This window comes from Terrapene carolina, unplaced genomic scaffold (genome assembly GCF_002925995.2).
Source record: "Terrapene carolina triunguis isolate 2854851 unplaced genomic scaffold, T_m_triunguis-2.0 Scaffold234, whole genome shotgun sequence".
NCBI lineage: Eukaryota > Metazoa > Chordata > Testudines > Emydidae > Terrapene > Terrapene triunguis.
Genome location: NW_020664585.1, coordinates 6,169,717 through 6,185,653, shown reverse-complemented (window position 1 = coordinate 6,185,653; position 15,937 = coordinate 6,169,717). Strand labels below are relative to the sequence as shown.

At 43.2% G+C, this 15,937-nt stretch overlaps 1 protein-coding gene across 11 annotated transcripts in view; it reads right to left on the bottom strand.

The window, feature by feature from the left end:
• CLIP1 (CAP-Gly domain containing linker protein 1) overlaps positions 1-4,862 on the bottom strand; it is a 111,736-nt gene extending 106,874 nt beyond the window's left edge. For all 11 annotated transcript variants that reach the window (XM_026656978.2, XM_026656980.2, XM_026656986.2 and 8 more), the window contains exon 1: positions 4,796-4,862. The gene's annotated coding sequence lies outside the window, so the exon portion shown is untranslated. The remainder of the gene's footprint in view (positions 1-4,795) is intronic.
• Positions 4,863-15,937: the final 11,075 nt, after the last annotated feature.

The following is a 15,937-nucleotide window of genomic DNA, read 5'->3' as shown; positions in this document are numbered from 1 at the left end:
ATCGCATCGTGATGGGCGTATGGGATGACAAGCAGTGGCTGCAGAACTTTCAGACGCGCAAAGCCACCTTCCTGGAACTGTGTGCAGAGCTTGCCCCTGCCTTGTGATGCAAAGACACCAGAATGAGAGCTGCCTTCAGAGTGAGTGGAGATCGCTGTGTGGAAGCTGGCAAATCCAGACTGCTACCGGTCAGTCGCGAATCAGTTTGGAGTTGGAAAGTTCACTGTGGGGGTTGCAGTGACACAAGTGTGCAAGGCCATTCATCACATACTCCTATGAAGGACTATGACGCTGGGTAATGTGCAGGAAATAATTGATGACTTTGCAGCAATGGGATTCCCTAGCTGCAGCAGGATGATAGATGGCATGCATAGCCGTATCCCAATTTTGGCCCCAGACCATGTTGCAACAGAGTACATCAACCGAAAGGGCTACTTCTCCATGGTCTTGGAGGGTGCTGGTAGATCACTGGGGCCATTTTACTGACATCAGTGCCAGCTGGTCAGAGAAAGTTCATGACGCATGGATGCTATTGGAATACTGGACGGTACAGAAAGCTCCACGCTGGGACTTTCTTTCCAGACTAGCACATTCCAATGGGGGATGTATAAATGCCCATAGTGATCATGGGAGACCCCGCCAATCCCTTACACTGGGAACCTAGACAGCAGCAAGGAGCACTTCAGTAACAGGCTCAGCAGGTGCCAAATGACCATTGAATGTGCCTTTGGCAGATTAAAAGGTTGCTGGCGCTACCTTTTTGGCAGGTTAGACCTCAGTGAGGAAAATATTCCAATGGTCACAGCAGCCTGCCGTGCTCTGCATAACATCTGCGAAGCAAAAAAGGAAATGTTTCCACATGGGTGGAGCGCTGAGGTGGATCATCTGGCTGCTAATTTCGAGCAGCTAGATATGAGGCCAATTGAAGCAGCTCAGCGCAGGAGGGTGGGGGTAGGGGTGGGGCTATCAGAATCGGGCAGGCTCTGAAGGAGCATTTTGTCAACAAGCACCAGTAATGTGTCTTTATGTGATGCATCTGGTCAGGCAATGTTTATTTACTACCTTAAATAACCCCAGTAATGCTTGCTTCCTGAGCTTTCATTGTAGTGAGCAAATGTTCCTGCCTATGGCCATTGTGCTTGAATTTTAGCACCAACTACCATGTGCATGACACAAATAAAGACTCATTTTGTTTCAAAGACTAGACTTTAAAAATAAAGGATAAAATGTGTTGTGTTTCAAATGGGTGACATGGCAATGAGGAGCAGTCTCTCGGTTCACGCTCTCACAGCTGTGTGTAACTTCAGCTTTCATCATGAAATCACTCTCTAGGTGTGGATTACAAGGGGTGCTGTCTGTCCCTCCAGTAGCGTTATCATCCGCTCCTGCCTATGTCTCCTTTCCAGGACATCCAGCCTGAGTTTTTCATTAAGTGTCTCCCCCCATGCTCTTGTTTTGTTATGTGCTGCATCTGTTGACTGCAGCACCTCTCTAAATAGATCCTCCTTCTAGTTCGCCTGTTTATCGGACGGAGGTGCTCTGCCAGTATGTAGGAGTTAGTCCTCAAGGGCACAACTGCAGAAGCCAAAGAAACAACGACAGAGACAGTATCGAGAGTGCACTCAATGCCATGAATCACAAAGTCACATACACCTCTCTCTCACTGTCCCTTTGCTAGCACACAGCTCGTCGAGAGTCCCAAATATGGTAAGTTCTGTGGGGAGGGTGGGGTCAGGAAGGGGGAATGGGCAAGAAGGGACAAAAAGAGTCTAGGTGGTTTATGAAGAGAGTCATTACATGCATGTAGGGGGAGTATTCTGAATACTGGCACCCTTTTCCACAGGCTGAGGTAATCGAACCCGATATCTCACTCCTGAGGGTAACCCGGGATGCAAGGGTGCATTTCCTGTATGCATGCAGCTTCAGACCGGGTCTGTATGCTGCTCACCTGTTTGCTGCTTTGTTCCCTGCAGAAATAATTGCTGGTTAGCACAGAAAAGTTTCCTACAGTGGGGGGAGAAACAAGGTAACTCTGCCAAGGAACCTTCAGCAAAGGATTGTAGAGTACCTACACAAAAGTTTCCTAGCGATCTCTATGGAAGATTCCCAGGACATACCTGTGTATATTAACAAACTTTTCCACTAGGCCCCCACTGCATAGCTGCATAGGCTCTGTTGTTAATTTCTATCCCTTATCCCTCCTTTACCATATAATAAAGTGAGATCTCAATTGCTAACACTGTGTAGTATCAAAGCAAAATGCATGCTTACCAGAGCTTGCCTCTCCTGTTTCATGAGCACTGGAGCCAGGCTGATAGGACTGGCTATACCCCTCTAGAGTCAAAAGTAAGTCCTGGTTTGCCACACCACCAGATGACCCTGTCGCATGTTCTACAGCCAACTCCACTGCCTCATCCACCACTTCGTCCTCATGGATGACTCCGCTGGCCGCAGCCTCCAGTCCCCCTGAAGTATCCATGGGGCTCTTGTTGGTGGGGTCATTGCCATGAATGGCACACAGCTCTTCGCAGAAGCGGCACGTCTTTGGCGCTGCACCAGAGTCATTGTTGCTGTCTCTTGCCCTCTGGCAGGCCTGCCTCAGCTTCTTGATCTTAGCACAGCACTGCTGCATGTCCCTTTCATGTCCCTTCTGCATGCCACAAGCAATCTGCTCATAGATATCAAAAGTTCCTACAGCTTGAGCAAAGCTGCGACTGCACATCCTCTTCTCCCCACAGACCCAACAGCTCCAGTGTACTCCATGCGGGAACGCATCTGTTGTGGAAAGCCAACTAGGAAGATGCTGTGTGAACAGTCCACGCTGAGCAAACAGGAAGAGGAATTTCAAAAATTCCTGGGCCTTTAAACTGGGGAAGGGTACATGCCTGTGTACCTGCAGGGCAGTGGAGTTCAAACTGCTGACCAGAGCAGTCATGATGGGCATTGTGGGACACCTCCTGGAGGCCAATTAGGGTGACATAAGTAAGTGGACTGTCTACAATGACACTGCGTCGCTCTAATTACGTCACAAAGAGCTCTATGCCACTTGGCAAGGTGGTTTTATTTTGTCAGCATAGCAGGGGAGTTAAATTGATGGGAGGAGCATTGTTGTGTGTATGCCTCCTCTTTGTCGACGAAAGCTGACTTTTGTCGACAAAACATTGTGGTATAGACAAGGCCCAAGATACCTTGTTGTTAAAGAAAAATAACCAAACACGTTGCTCAATTACTCTCCATTTTACTTCATTTGCAATTCCATTTAATGTTGTATCAGGAACAAAATAGAAATTACTCCCTGGCACTGATATTTTCAACAGAAAAGTTAAGGTCCTATACCACTCATGAGTTCTTTAACTAAAGTACACAACAGAACACCAGCCATTAAGGTACTCTGCCTGTATTTCCTCTCCTGCAATCCTTCTCATTTTGTGTTTACTTTTTCTAAAACATTACCTCCTATACTTGTTTTTACAACACATACACCACACTTTAACTCTTCCCACCCAATGATCTCAGAGCAATTTGTGACTGCCCTTAGTTCCCCTAGCTGTAAAATGGGGGTGGGAAGATAAGGCACAGCACAGTTTGTGTGGCCTGCTCAGAGTTAGGAAAAGAAAAGAACTCAATTCTCCTGGCGCTGTACTATGCTTTAACCACTAAGCAATGCTTCCTCCCCTTGTCTGGTTTAGGAAGAGACCAAAAACAAAACAAACAAACAAAAAACACACCCCAAAACACCACAACCACTAAGAAGCTGCTAGACCCATTTTCGATTCTAACACAATAATTGATTCTGGTAATAATTCCCTAGTTGGTGAGGTAGCACATGTGGATGTCTCATCTGCAGATCAGCAATTTTCAAAAATAATGGAGACATAGAGAACAAAGCTTGAAACATGAAACTCGGGGTACATTTTTTAAAGAAAATCAGATGACTGATAAATAAACCATGTAGCAAATAATAACGAGAGGCATGTGAGAGCACCTAGGCACCCCAGAAAAAGCATCGATTCAAACCACGAAAGGCTCAAGACAGTGCTGCTCCCCCCAAGCCCGAGACAAAGTTCTGACAGTTTCCTAGGCGCAGGCCTTTCCGACGGCACGGTGGAAACCCCCCTCAGGCTCTGCATGGGCTTTACAGATCCCGTAACGCTTCCTGTCGGAGACTAGACCGGCTCTGATCTCCCGGGCCGACGCCCCCCCCCCCCCACACACCAGTTGATTCCTGCTCGCCGCCCGGTGCTGCCTCCCCCCCCCCAAGTTCACGGAGTGCGGCCAGCGCGCTGGGCCCGAGCGGGGCTGTGGAAACGCACCGCTGCCCCCTCCCCTTCCCCGCGGGGCAGAGGGTCAGGCGGAGCCGGGGCACACGCCAGTGGGGCACGTCGCCCGCTCGCTAGAACCGGCTGCTGTCACCCCGGCAACGCCGGAGCGGTGGGGGCAAATCAGCGGGCCGCCGAGGGGCCCCCGCCCCGCAGCCCGGGGCACCGCCCCCGCCCCTCACCCAGCCACCCGCCGAGGCGGGGCAGGGACAAACCCCCGGCCGCGGGCTCCAGCTCCCCCCAGCCTGAGGCGGGTCCCCGCCGCCCCCTCAGGCAGGGCGCGCGCCGAGCCCAGAGGAGCCGCCGGGGGGCGGGAAGCCGCAGCAGGGAGGGCAGCCAAGGCCCGCGCGCCGGAGACGGCTCCGGCTGCCCCCTGCCCCGAGCCAGACCCCTTCCCGGCGAGCCCAGGTCCCAGCTCCCCAGCTCCTGCCGGCCCCGGCTCCGCCGCGGGCTCGGCCCCAGCGGGCCCCCCTCACCGTTGGTGTCTCCTCCTCGCTGCTGCTCCGGCCCCTCTGCGGCGGCAGCGGCGCCTCTCCGGCTCGGAGGGGGCGGGGTAGACAGACAACGTCTGCGCCCGGCCCGGCCTCAGGCACTTCAAGGCGGAGACTGCAGCAGAGGGGGCCCTCCCCTGTTCTTCCTTCCCCCTTCCCTTTGTCTCCCCGCCCCCCATTCCTTCCCTCTCCGCCTTTGTTCGCTCACACACCGGGAGGCCGGCGGGTCGGGGATCCTTCGCCGCCTCCTCCTCCTTCGGGTGCAGGAAATGTCAGAAGGCCCTTGCCCAGGTGGGAGTGGGGGGGGGGTGAAGGAATTTCTCTTCACTCCCCCGCCCCTTTCCTGCTGCTAGAGGGGGCTAAGAGCCGTCCCTGTCACTGGAAGGAGTGACAGCATGGGAGAGTAGGGGGGAGAAGGTTTTCCAGCACGGAAAGGACAATTTTAGAGTCAGACCTTGCTAGGAATGCCCCAGCCCTTCAAATCCCTGGATCGTCCCCCTTCACTGGTGAAGGGAAAGCTGCTTGTCATTCCCAGCCACAAGGACCCGACGTGTCAGTATCTCACGTTCCTCCCAAAGCTTTGGCTTTGAAATTGACAAGACACATGCCGCCGGACTGAGTCGCAGCCCGCTGGAGAGCGGACAGCTCTGGCGCTCCCAAGGACCATGGCAACAGCAGCACGGCTGGTGCTCCCCTGAGGCATTTTCAGCTATAAGAAAAAGCAAGAGTTTAGAGAACTAGAAGTGCTACGCCAGGGCCTCTCTCTTCACAAAAGGCTTTGTCCCCACAAAGCAGGGGAAGAGACAATAGGAAGGGAATGTGGCTAACGGTACTGTTGACCGTTTTAGTAATGAGCTGTTCTGGCAAATAAGTATGAATAGAAGGGGAGAAAAGGCTATGAGACGGGCAATGCAAATAAGCCTAGATCTTAACAGGCAAATCACTTCACTGTTTGGTGCTTTTATCTTAGTTTCCTTTTGTATTAATACCCACACATTTATCTTCCATTCGCAGCCCCTGAAACACAAAATATTTTAATTTCTAATACATTTATAAAGTAATCCATATGAGGACTTGTCATTATCCTATTTCCAACCTTAACAAATTATTTGCCTGTTAATGCCAGCAGCACCAGCTGTTTGAGATAAATTCTTAAGCCTGATACAAAGGACTCTGTTTCACTTCCAAGTTTACCACCTCTTGTGTGGTGTGCAATTTCCAGACAATGTTGTCCTAGCCTCTGCTGCATTAGTCCTGAAGCAGACGTGAGTTTGCAGTCTCAGAGATCATTTGGTTTATGAGAGATACTGTCCAAACAAAAGGGAGACAAAAAGGAGTTGCACTGGCTGCTGACTGCAACCTAATTGGGATTTGTATTTAATTTTTGCCTCATGCCTTGGCATGAGCCCAGCCTTTTGGCAGCATAGCATGGGAAAGCACAAAGAGAAAGAGGGCATCAGGGACTCTAAATAACTGGTTTAAAATAAACTGATCAGTTTAGCAATGTCTGGTAGAATTTCAATCCCTAAGTCTTAAGTACTAGCTTTTATTCTAATTGTTAAATGTTATTGAACCAAAGACTGATGCCCAGCCTCAAGCTTTGATTTCCCCCACCCGCCCCCCGTGAGTTTTGGTTGAGGAAGGACATTAAGATTTTCTATCATAAACATGCTTTAACTAGTGCATCATGTTTAATTTAAAAACTACATTGACAGATCAAGCTTGTGCTTATGGCATAAGGGTTTGATCCTGCAAACCTTAGTGATGTGAGTAATCCTTCATACAAGTATTTCCACTGACACACATGACTAGAGCCCTGTGTGGATACAAAATTTGTATCTGATCCACAGAAATGGTCTGTGGATAGCTGCAGATTTGCAGAGCTCTACTCATGAGTGACAGAAAGGGCTGCAGAATTAGACCCCCACCAAGTGTTATTTTGTAAAGAGCAGTGTAAATTTCTTTGTTTTATTATAGTGCCTCCAACTATAACAAAATGTACAATCATTTTGATGAGAGTTCAACTAGAACTACATATTCCATTAAGAGCACAGACACCCTACAGGAAACAAGAGCTTTATTGTATACCCCTAGAGAGAGAATAGGTGGAGAACAGAATGGAGAGTTAGGAGGGACCACTCTGCCATCATTCAAATGATATCACAGCATTCTATATAGAATATATATATTAAAAGCTACTATGATTAATCCACATTGATACTTGAGTCCATTTCTATGCATCACTTTCTGGCCTTAAATAGATTAAATTACATATGCATTTATTGCAGGCAGACATATCCAGTCTCTAGCTATGTACTTTGTTCTGACTTGCAAAGCATTGGCAACAGTGGCTATATGGCACAGTAGTAGACTAGATACAGGACTGGAAGCCAGGAACCCCTAGATTCTAATAATAGGTCTACTATAGTTTAGCTGCATGGTCTGAGGCATACTCTGTGCACTTTTTCCTACCCCCTTAACACTGTGAATCACTGGACATCCCACAGACATGCAGTTAGAACACAACTTCTGGCATCATAACCATATAGTAATATGTCAATAAGTTAGGCCTATTTCAGCCCTAGAGGATCTTTTCCTTCAGTGAATGTGAAAAAGTGACTCACTGCTCTTCCTTCCATTTTCTCATCTTTGTACAGTCTCTAAACCAATTAGAGCTTTCAAAATAGCAGTAGAAAACATTTTATTCTTTTTTAAACACATTTTTAGGCATATTCTCCTTAGAAACCCAGTCCTCAATTTAATTAGATTCATGTTTCAATTATAAAAAAGTAGTATATCTAAACTGTCTGCCCTCCAACAATGTGTGCATTTCCCCACTGTCCTTCTAGCATGTAGCGAAAGATTGTCTCTCTCCCCCTACAGGTTTTAGTGTACAAAAAGGTAGGGAATAAGCCCTATTATTGCTACTTATATCTAGGATATCTAGTAGTACCTACAGGCTGCAATGTGCTAGATGTTGTACAGGTATTAAGAGACAGGCACTCTCCCAAAGATCTTACAGCCTTGGTTATGGCTAGGGATATACTAAACAAACAGTGCATCTGACCCAAGCTATCATATTTCATAGTAAAGCTTAGTTGCTAAGTTTTCAGTTATCTCCACAATCAATCCAAACATGATTGGTGTGTGTTCATCCTTCTATTTTTGCATGCTTAATGTTTTTCCTCCCACTCAGTACCAAATATACATATAAGTAGAGTTTACTTGTACTGAGGCTCTCTTATGATAAACATCCTATAGGATCTCACTGATATAAATAAAACTGTTCACATGTTTATTTTAAATAAAATACAAAGTCAGTTTACAAGTGACCTTATGCAAAAACAAAGTGCAATATTCATCTAGTGTAGAAAGGATAGTGTTACTTTATGCCAAATGCCCATTTTCTCTTCTAGAAGTTACAGTGTATAGAACACATGCCAAAATTTGACTTTTATTGCACTAAGGAACGAGCACAGAGAATGGCCTTCTAGCAAGATGAAGATCTCAGTCCCCATAGACTTTCATCAATAAGCAGCAGCATGGAGGCACGCAAGAGAAAATATTCTGTCAAGCAGAAAAATAGCTACGCTTGCAATATGTAGCACAGGAAATCTATTTGGCCTTTATGCTTCTATTCACTTCTTCAGTTGCTTGTTCCCAGTTTGCACTCAGTTTCTGGCTCTTTATATATATTTCAGTTTCACCTGTGCACTGACTGGGATTCCTATTGTTTCCTCCTCCTGTACATAGCAGGACTTTGTTCAGTGAAGGACGGCTCTCAAGCAAATTGCTTATTAGCCAATAAATATTGTTTTATCAAGTTACTACACATACTAATGAAAGAAAGACCACTGCATTTGTTTCCATTTTACTTTTGTTCTGGCTCTCATTTGTATTTAATCGCCTCCTTGAATTCTCCATGACTTGTACGTGTGATATCTTTTGACTGATCCAGCTGAATACTGTGTTATGTAATCTTGCAAACACAAGTGACAGGACAGTTAGTGTGTGTGTAATTATGTGGTATAAAGTCCAATGAACAGATGACAAAACAGGAGGGAGGGAAGAAGTGGGACTTGTGTAAAAACATGCTGGCATGTAAAGCAGACTTAGATAAACATTTTATTTGTGAAAGAGGCTCCTGCAATAAGCTAATAGACTTTGGGAATCTAATCTCAGCAAAGGTGAGTGAAAGATTACAGAATTGTTTTCAATAAGCTTTCCTACATTAGGCATCAGTGATCTCTCCAGTCCTTGTTGTATTGTAACTGTTGTTTCACATATAATTTGTCTGCAATAGTAAACTATTTAGGGCAGACACCACACTGAAGTTAGGCCACGTGAGTCTGGGACTTCCTCTAACATGTTTTGTAAAGTGCCATTCACTGCATTGGGTAAACAACAGTAACAAAGAGCGCTCCCAGAACTAGTGACCTTGGTAAGCCAATCCAGAATCAAGAGCCACTCTCACAGCTAAGCTAGATCAAAAATTACATAGGGACAGTCATCCTTTGGAAAAACAAGTCCCCATTCTTCACTTTCCTAAAATGATTCCTTTCCTGCGTCAGCTGACCGGTAAAAGTCAATCCAAATCCATGCCTCCCTTATTGCAGGTCTACAGCAAGCAAAGTCTACCAAGTTTTGCACAGTATTTGAGACAGCGACATTTTGGGTGAAAAACAGATGCTATTAAATGATCCCCCTTTGTTTGCTTACCTCATTTTAGACTAATTTGAACTTCAATATAATTCTCACCTTGATGTGACCCAAAACTGTATTTTCTTCTGCTGCAGTGTCCTGCAATGGGGAAAAAAAGAGTTGTAATTAAAAGGATTAACGTACTTGCTCAAAAAAAGTTTGTCCCACTACAATGTATTACAGTGAAAGCTGCATTAAAGTCCCACCTACAAAAGGCAACTGTCAGTCTTTAGTGATCACTTTAAAATACTTTTGTTTGGGTTTTTAGGGACTCTCAAATTGGGGATCACAATGCCTCAGGGGATCACAAGGTTATTACCTGGGGGTTGTGATCTGTCAGCCCCATGGCTGGTGGGGGCTAACAGCCCCAGCTCCACCAGCCACAGGGTGGACAGCCTGAGCCTGTTAATTTAAAATTAAGTTAACTCTCTTCCCCACACACTCAGAGGCTTGCTATGTGAAAGGGGTCACCAATACAAAAAGTCTGAGAACTGCTGGGTAGGCAATCTTTTTTATTGAGTCCTTAGGGGGAAAACACAAGACAGGCTTCACTATAGATTACTTTGCAATGTTGTATTATTTGAAGCATTTTAGGGTTAGTGAGCATACAATAGTCATTTACACAACATGTTAATTTTAATGTCATTAAATCCACCCTATTAATACACTGCTTTTTGATGACTAAATTGTTAGTCTTTTTCCTCTGATTAATTTATCTCCCTGTAATACAAAATATGCTCTCAGGAGGTGAATCAATCTGCAAAGTCATTCACTTTCAATTACAAATCTTTCTATCTAAAGACAACACAATCTTGGTACATGATTCAGGTGGTTCACAGTAGCATAGGACCCCTATTTAGCCTGACACACTAACTCAATTTAATACATTTAAATGGTTTTTGTTCCTTTTGGACTTATCTAATGGATATCCCACTCTCCAGAGTTTATGTTGTAATATATATTTTCTTTCAGTAAAGTTACTGTGTGTCTTGCAAATATCTGAAAATTTCAGCTGTGGTTCATTTTCATATTTAAAGCACTCAATATTCTATTAATACATACATATTACAACCAACTTAGATTACACAAATAACTACAGGCTAGCAGTTACATCCCAACTGATGCACTGAAAGTACTGCAGAGATTTAATTTAAAATTTCATGTAAGCATATTTAAGAATAGTCTTACTAATATTGATTGCATTTCTCTATACTAAATGCTCCAAATGGCAGCAAACTGAGATACGATTTGCATCCCCACTTACAGGTCACATGTTCTCCTTCCTGAGGTGAATTCAGTGCTTGCAAAAACTGCCAAATTGACAGCCCTGGAGACTGAAGTACCCTGTTCATCAACAGAACAAATACGGCACAGGCAGCAGCAGTCCAAACTTCTCTGCACTGCCCAGTACCAGCATCCATCGACTCTGTTCTAGAGTGATCACTTCTAGGGGCAAGAGGATAATTCAGCAATACAATATCTGGCTCCTGCTGAGAAGGGGACTAGTTGTGATGACTGTTTCAATGCAGTTTTAGTAAAAATGTTCACATCACAACACACACCAACATATGGCATGCAGACCACTAAACAGCTGACAATCCATTTTCATTGCTTGTGACTTGACCTGGATTTGAACTAGGTGACTAAAAGATTAAAAGTTCTGTATCCCATTGGCAGGCATCTGAGGGATCCTTTTCCCTAACAAAGGATATTAAACATACTTAAACTCCATAGTTTTAGAGTTCTGAGACAGTGAACAGCTGCTCACAGACCTGACAAATCCAATATCATGTTTATGAACAATACATTTGTCATTTAAGGTAACAGAAGAGCAAGCTTCCCGATGCCAGATAACCTACACAGCAAACTCATACTGGCTACAGTCATCATATCTTTCTCTTCTAAAACAGCAAGTACTAGTCACTCCTGAAACCGAGCTACTGGTCTGACTGATCTATTGATATTGTAACAAATGCAATGGTCTCTCCTCAATAAAAAAAAATCAAAACATACAATACAAAAAACAGACCAAACGACACTGGGCAGAGATTACTCATTTTTAAGTTAGTGTTAACCTGTCAATTCAAATTTGTTCTCATTCAAAAGTATTCCGTTTGCATTTTTAAATTATTCCCTTTTGACTGATATTAGTTTTTGAATGCCACACTACTGATATGTTTTCTAATGCAACTTTTAAACTGTTCTGTGAGGGAAGAGGGGGAGAAGGGGTAATACATGGTATTTAGTTTTGAAGACTTGGGTTCCTATGTAGTAATTTGGGGGTACAAATGAGTATGGATTCTCCTACTTCCTACTGGTAATCATGCCCAATGCTTATAGAATTTCTGTTGAAAAGAGCATCAAAACTAGAATAGCAGGAATGATGCAAGTCAGAACTGAATCCCATTGGCAGAAGGATGTGGGAAAACTTGATCAGTGTCTGTTCACACCATACCTATCTCATACCAAGTGTTATTAGAGCTCATTAAAATGAATGAGTAATCTAGGTTCCTATACCACACCCATCACCATAATATGAATAGAAATTTTAAAATAATAAAGAAAATACATTGTCTCAGCAAAAGTGAGCAAATGAAATGAAAGGTGATTTCTGAGATAAAAAGCCCATCTTGCAGATAGACTCAAGTAGAGATAACATCAAAAATTATTTTAAAGCCTTGAAACTACTTAAATGTTGAGCAGGCATGGAAGACAAAGCTAGAAAGATTCAATACATATATGCATGTGTCTTTAAAAGGGTCTAGTCTAACAACATACTGACTTTTGCATACAGTTTGACTAGAGTCAACCCAAAAGTTATTTGGAAATTAAGATTCTCAGTCATATCTGTGAGGGCAGCAGTGAGAACATCTGTTACTGTCAAAACTTAATTGGCCAAATCCAACCTTAATATAGTTCTACTGACTTCAGATGGAAGTGGACCAAACATTATTTTAGCCCACTGCTTTTGCTCTGACACAGTAATGCAACGGAGCCTTCTCAAAGGAGTAAAATGCTGAACATATTACCCATAAAATTATGGCAATTTAAGGCATGAAGTGACCATTAGAATGAAAAAAAAATAAGATATGGTTGAAGATTTATTAGCTGTTCTGAGACTGGCATACATGCCCACTGTCTCCCTGTCATTTTGAGTTTGATTTAAAAAACAAAAAAACAAAACAAAAACTATGTTAACTTACTATTATTTTTATCCCCCCCCCCTTTCCATTTTTAAACTATAGGGGGAGGGATAGCTCAGTGGTTTGAGCATTGGCCTGCTAATCCCAGGCTTGTGAGTTCAATCCTTGAGGGGGCCACTTAGGGATCTGGGGCAAAATCAGTACTTGGTCCTGCTAGTGAAGGCAGGGGGCTGGACTCGACCTTTCAAGGTCCCTTCCAGTTCTAGGAGATAGGATATCTCCAATAATTTAATTTAAAGCACATTCATCAAAGCTAGTCCTGGACCACAAAAACAAAAATCACAGATTTCTAATTTTGTTTTTGGACAATCAGGCATTGAGACTTATAGGCTAATGAAAAGTTAAACAGTTTGATTTATTAAAGATCACTGGAGATAAAGATTGGAATCTAGCAGCCTACGTTGTAAAGAGAAATCATGTTTGTAGGTATTCAATTATATGGCTAGAATAAGAAAATGAAGTGAATTTAAATGGAGTGAAAAAAAGGTTTTTCTGTACAGATTTATTAGAACACCGAGCATAAAGTAGTATGACTATATTAAGTCTTAGTAGGGTTAATCATATCCACTATATACTTCAAATCTGACTGACTGGAGAGAGCAGTAATTTTCTCACATTTATGGCTTGGGTCTTCTTTGCCCTATTTAAGCCAAGATATACAATGAATAGTGCCAGATGAAATAATGTAAACAGTTTATTAATGCATGATTGGGATACCATTAGGACTTGAGTTGTTATAATGCTAAAAACCTGCCAGCACTGCAGTTTTGGGAAAGATGAAGCAATAGATCCGATACCTGAGTTCAATTTCCAGACTTAATTCCCTGTGGCAAAAGTGGTAAAGGTGCTGCAAACATTATGTACATTTCTACATTTGTGGCTATGTGGAAGCTTTTAAACATTTATAAAGTGAGCAATATTAAAAATTGAGTTAATCAGATGGTGTGGGTTTTAATCTAAGTGTGTATTTAATTTTGACATCATTTGCCATATACTTCAACTATCAGAGAAGATGGGGAAAAAAAATCTGCTAGTTAGAGTGAATGTAGTAAATGCAGCCTGAATAACTAGAGGTTTTAAATGAGTTTAAGAAAAGCTTTTGAAAAACAAAAAACTATGAAGAGCAACTTCAGTCTATCATCTTCCAAACAGCAAATATCAAACATGCTTCTTTGCAGCAGATAGAAAAGTGTTAAGCTACACAAGCCGCCCTTTCAGATCTTAAGTAGTTAATTTATCTTTTTAATAACTATTTTCTTTTTGAATTAATAAATCCTGTCAAAGAGATTATTCATAAGATCCTGAAGCTTTACTCTTAGGTTAGCTTGTGTTCAAAAATGTGTTTTAACTTTAGCCTCAAAATGGTTTTTTCAACGCCCTTAAAAACAAGAGGCAGAATTAACAGTTGCATTCCACTTTTCTTCCCAATCCAATTTACCTTTTATGGAACAATTTTCTATTCTGAGCTGTTAAAAAATGGCAGAATGGATTTATTGTGAACATACTGTATGTATAGTTAAAAGGCTAAATAGTGTTAGAGGGTTGTTTAAGTATAGTTCAAACAATTTTAAACTTCATGTTTCAGTAAATAAAATACATATGCCTGTAAAATTAGGCCACACATCGTGTTAAAGTAAAATAATTTCACAAGTGCTATAAAATGCCTTCCAGGTGTGGGGAGGGATTCAAAACCTGCAAGTGAATGTTCAAGGCATAAGTGCCTCAACACACCCAAGGTGTGGACATTACAGGTCTTGATTACCTCATACCCTGTGCTGCATTATTTGCATGTGAGTCAGGCAGAATCCAGCCCTCAGTAAGGAACTACTGCAAAAGAAAACCTATAAAAACAAATCTCTGTAACCTGCAGTTTCACAGCTACAGTACATATATATTCATCTATTTGGGAAAGGATAGGAGCATAAATTCTCTCTTGTTCTATAATGTGGTATTCTAACTCCTCCCCTCCCCCCCCCCCAAGGTAAAAGTTCAGAAACAAACAAATCACTCAGTTTGGAACATTTTAATGTAGTGCAAATGTTAACTTATTATTGCTTTCCACAGCTAAACAGTCCAATCATAGTACTGATAAGTTCAAACAAACTATCACTCTTCTTCCTATTGTGTCCTCCCCTAGTAAAGAAAATCTTCCAGAAGGACATTTTATTTATATACAGAAACACTAACTCAGCCCAATTTTTTCTGATTTTAAAAATCCGACTGTACAAATATTTTGAAGTGTTTCAAACTGAAAAGCTATTTCACACTTCAAAGGGTGGTCTGGAAATCTTGCACTGCTACTGCTTATTCTGTACCTGTTCTGTGGGTGGAGAACTGTGGGCTCCAAAGCTCCTGTCAGCATCTTTCACTAGTATTTGTTAAAAACAAATCATTAATGTTAGTATCCAAGTTTCGTCGTTCCTCCTCTTTTTGAAATAGCTTCAAAGAGTCTTGAAAATAAAAGTTGCTTCCTCTATTCATCTTTCTTACTTGGCAACTGATTTTCCTCCCTGCATTTACATAGAACAAACCCACTGCCAGCACTGACAAATTGTTAACAAAAGCTTTGGCTAGCTATCTAAGGGCTCCTTCTACTGGCAGTGCTGCAATAAGGCCCAGCCAATCCATCTGTAGGTCCTTCATAAAAAGGATTTTTAAAAAAATCTTAGTGAGAAAACAGTAGATAATCCAGAAGACATTCTTCAAAATTATGACAATTTTATACCTAAACTATTTAAGAAGTTTTAGCCACAGAAGGCAGGACAAGAGGCAATGGGTTCAAAACTACAGCATAGCAGATTTAGATTAAATCTCAAGAAAAACTTCCTAACTGTAAGAACAGTAGGACAATGGAACAGACTGCCTCGGGAGATTGTGGAAGCTTCTTCACTGGAAGTTTTCAAAAGGCAGCCTGGATAGCCAGCTGGTTTGGATGGTGTAGACCAGGGGCGGGCAAACTTTTTGGCCTGAGGGCCGCATCGGGTTTCGTAAATTGTATGGAGGGCCGGTTAGGAGAGGGGGTGGAGGGCCGGCCCCCACCTCCTATCTGCCCCCTGGGACTCCTGCCCCATCCAACCCACACTGTTCCCTGATGGTCCCTCTGGGACCCCTGCCCCATCTATACACCACCCCCCCGCTCCCTGTCCCCTGACTGCCCCATCCACCCCTCCTCTCATTCCTGACGGCCCACCCCGGGACCCCTGCCCCATCCAACCACCTCTTC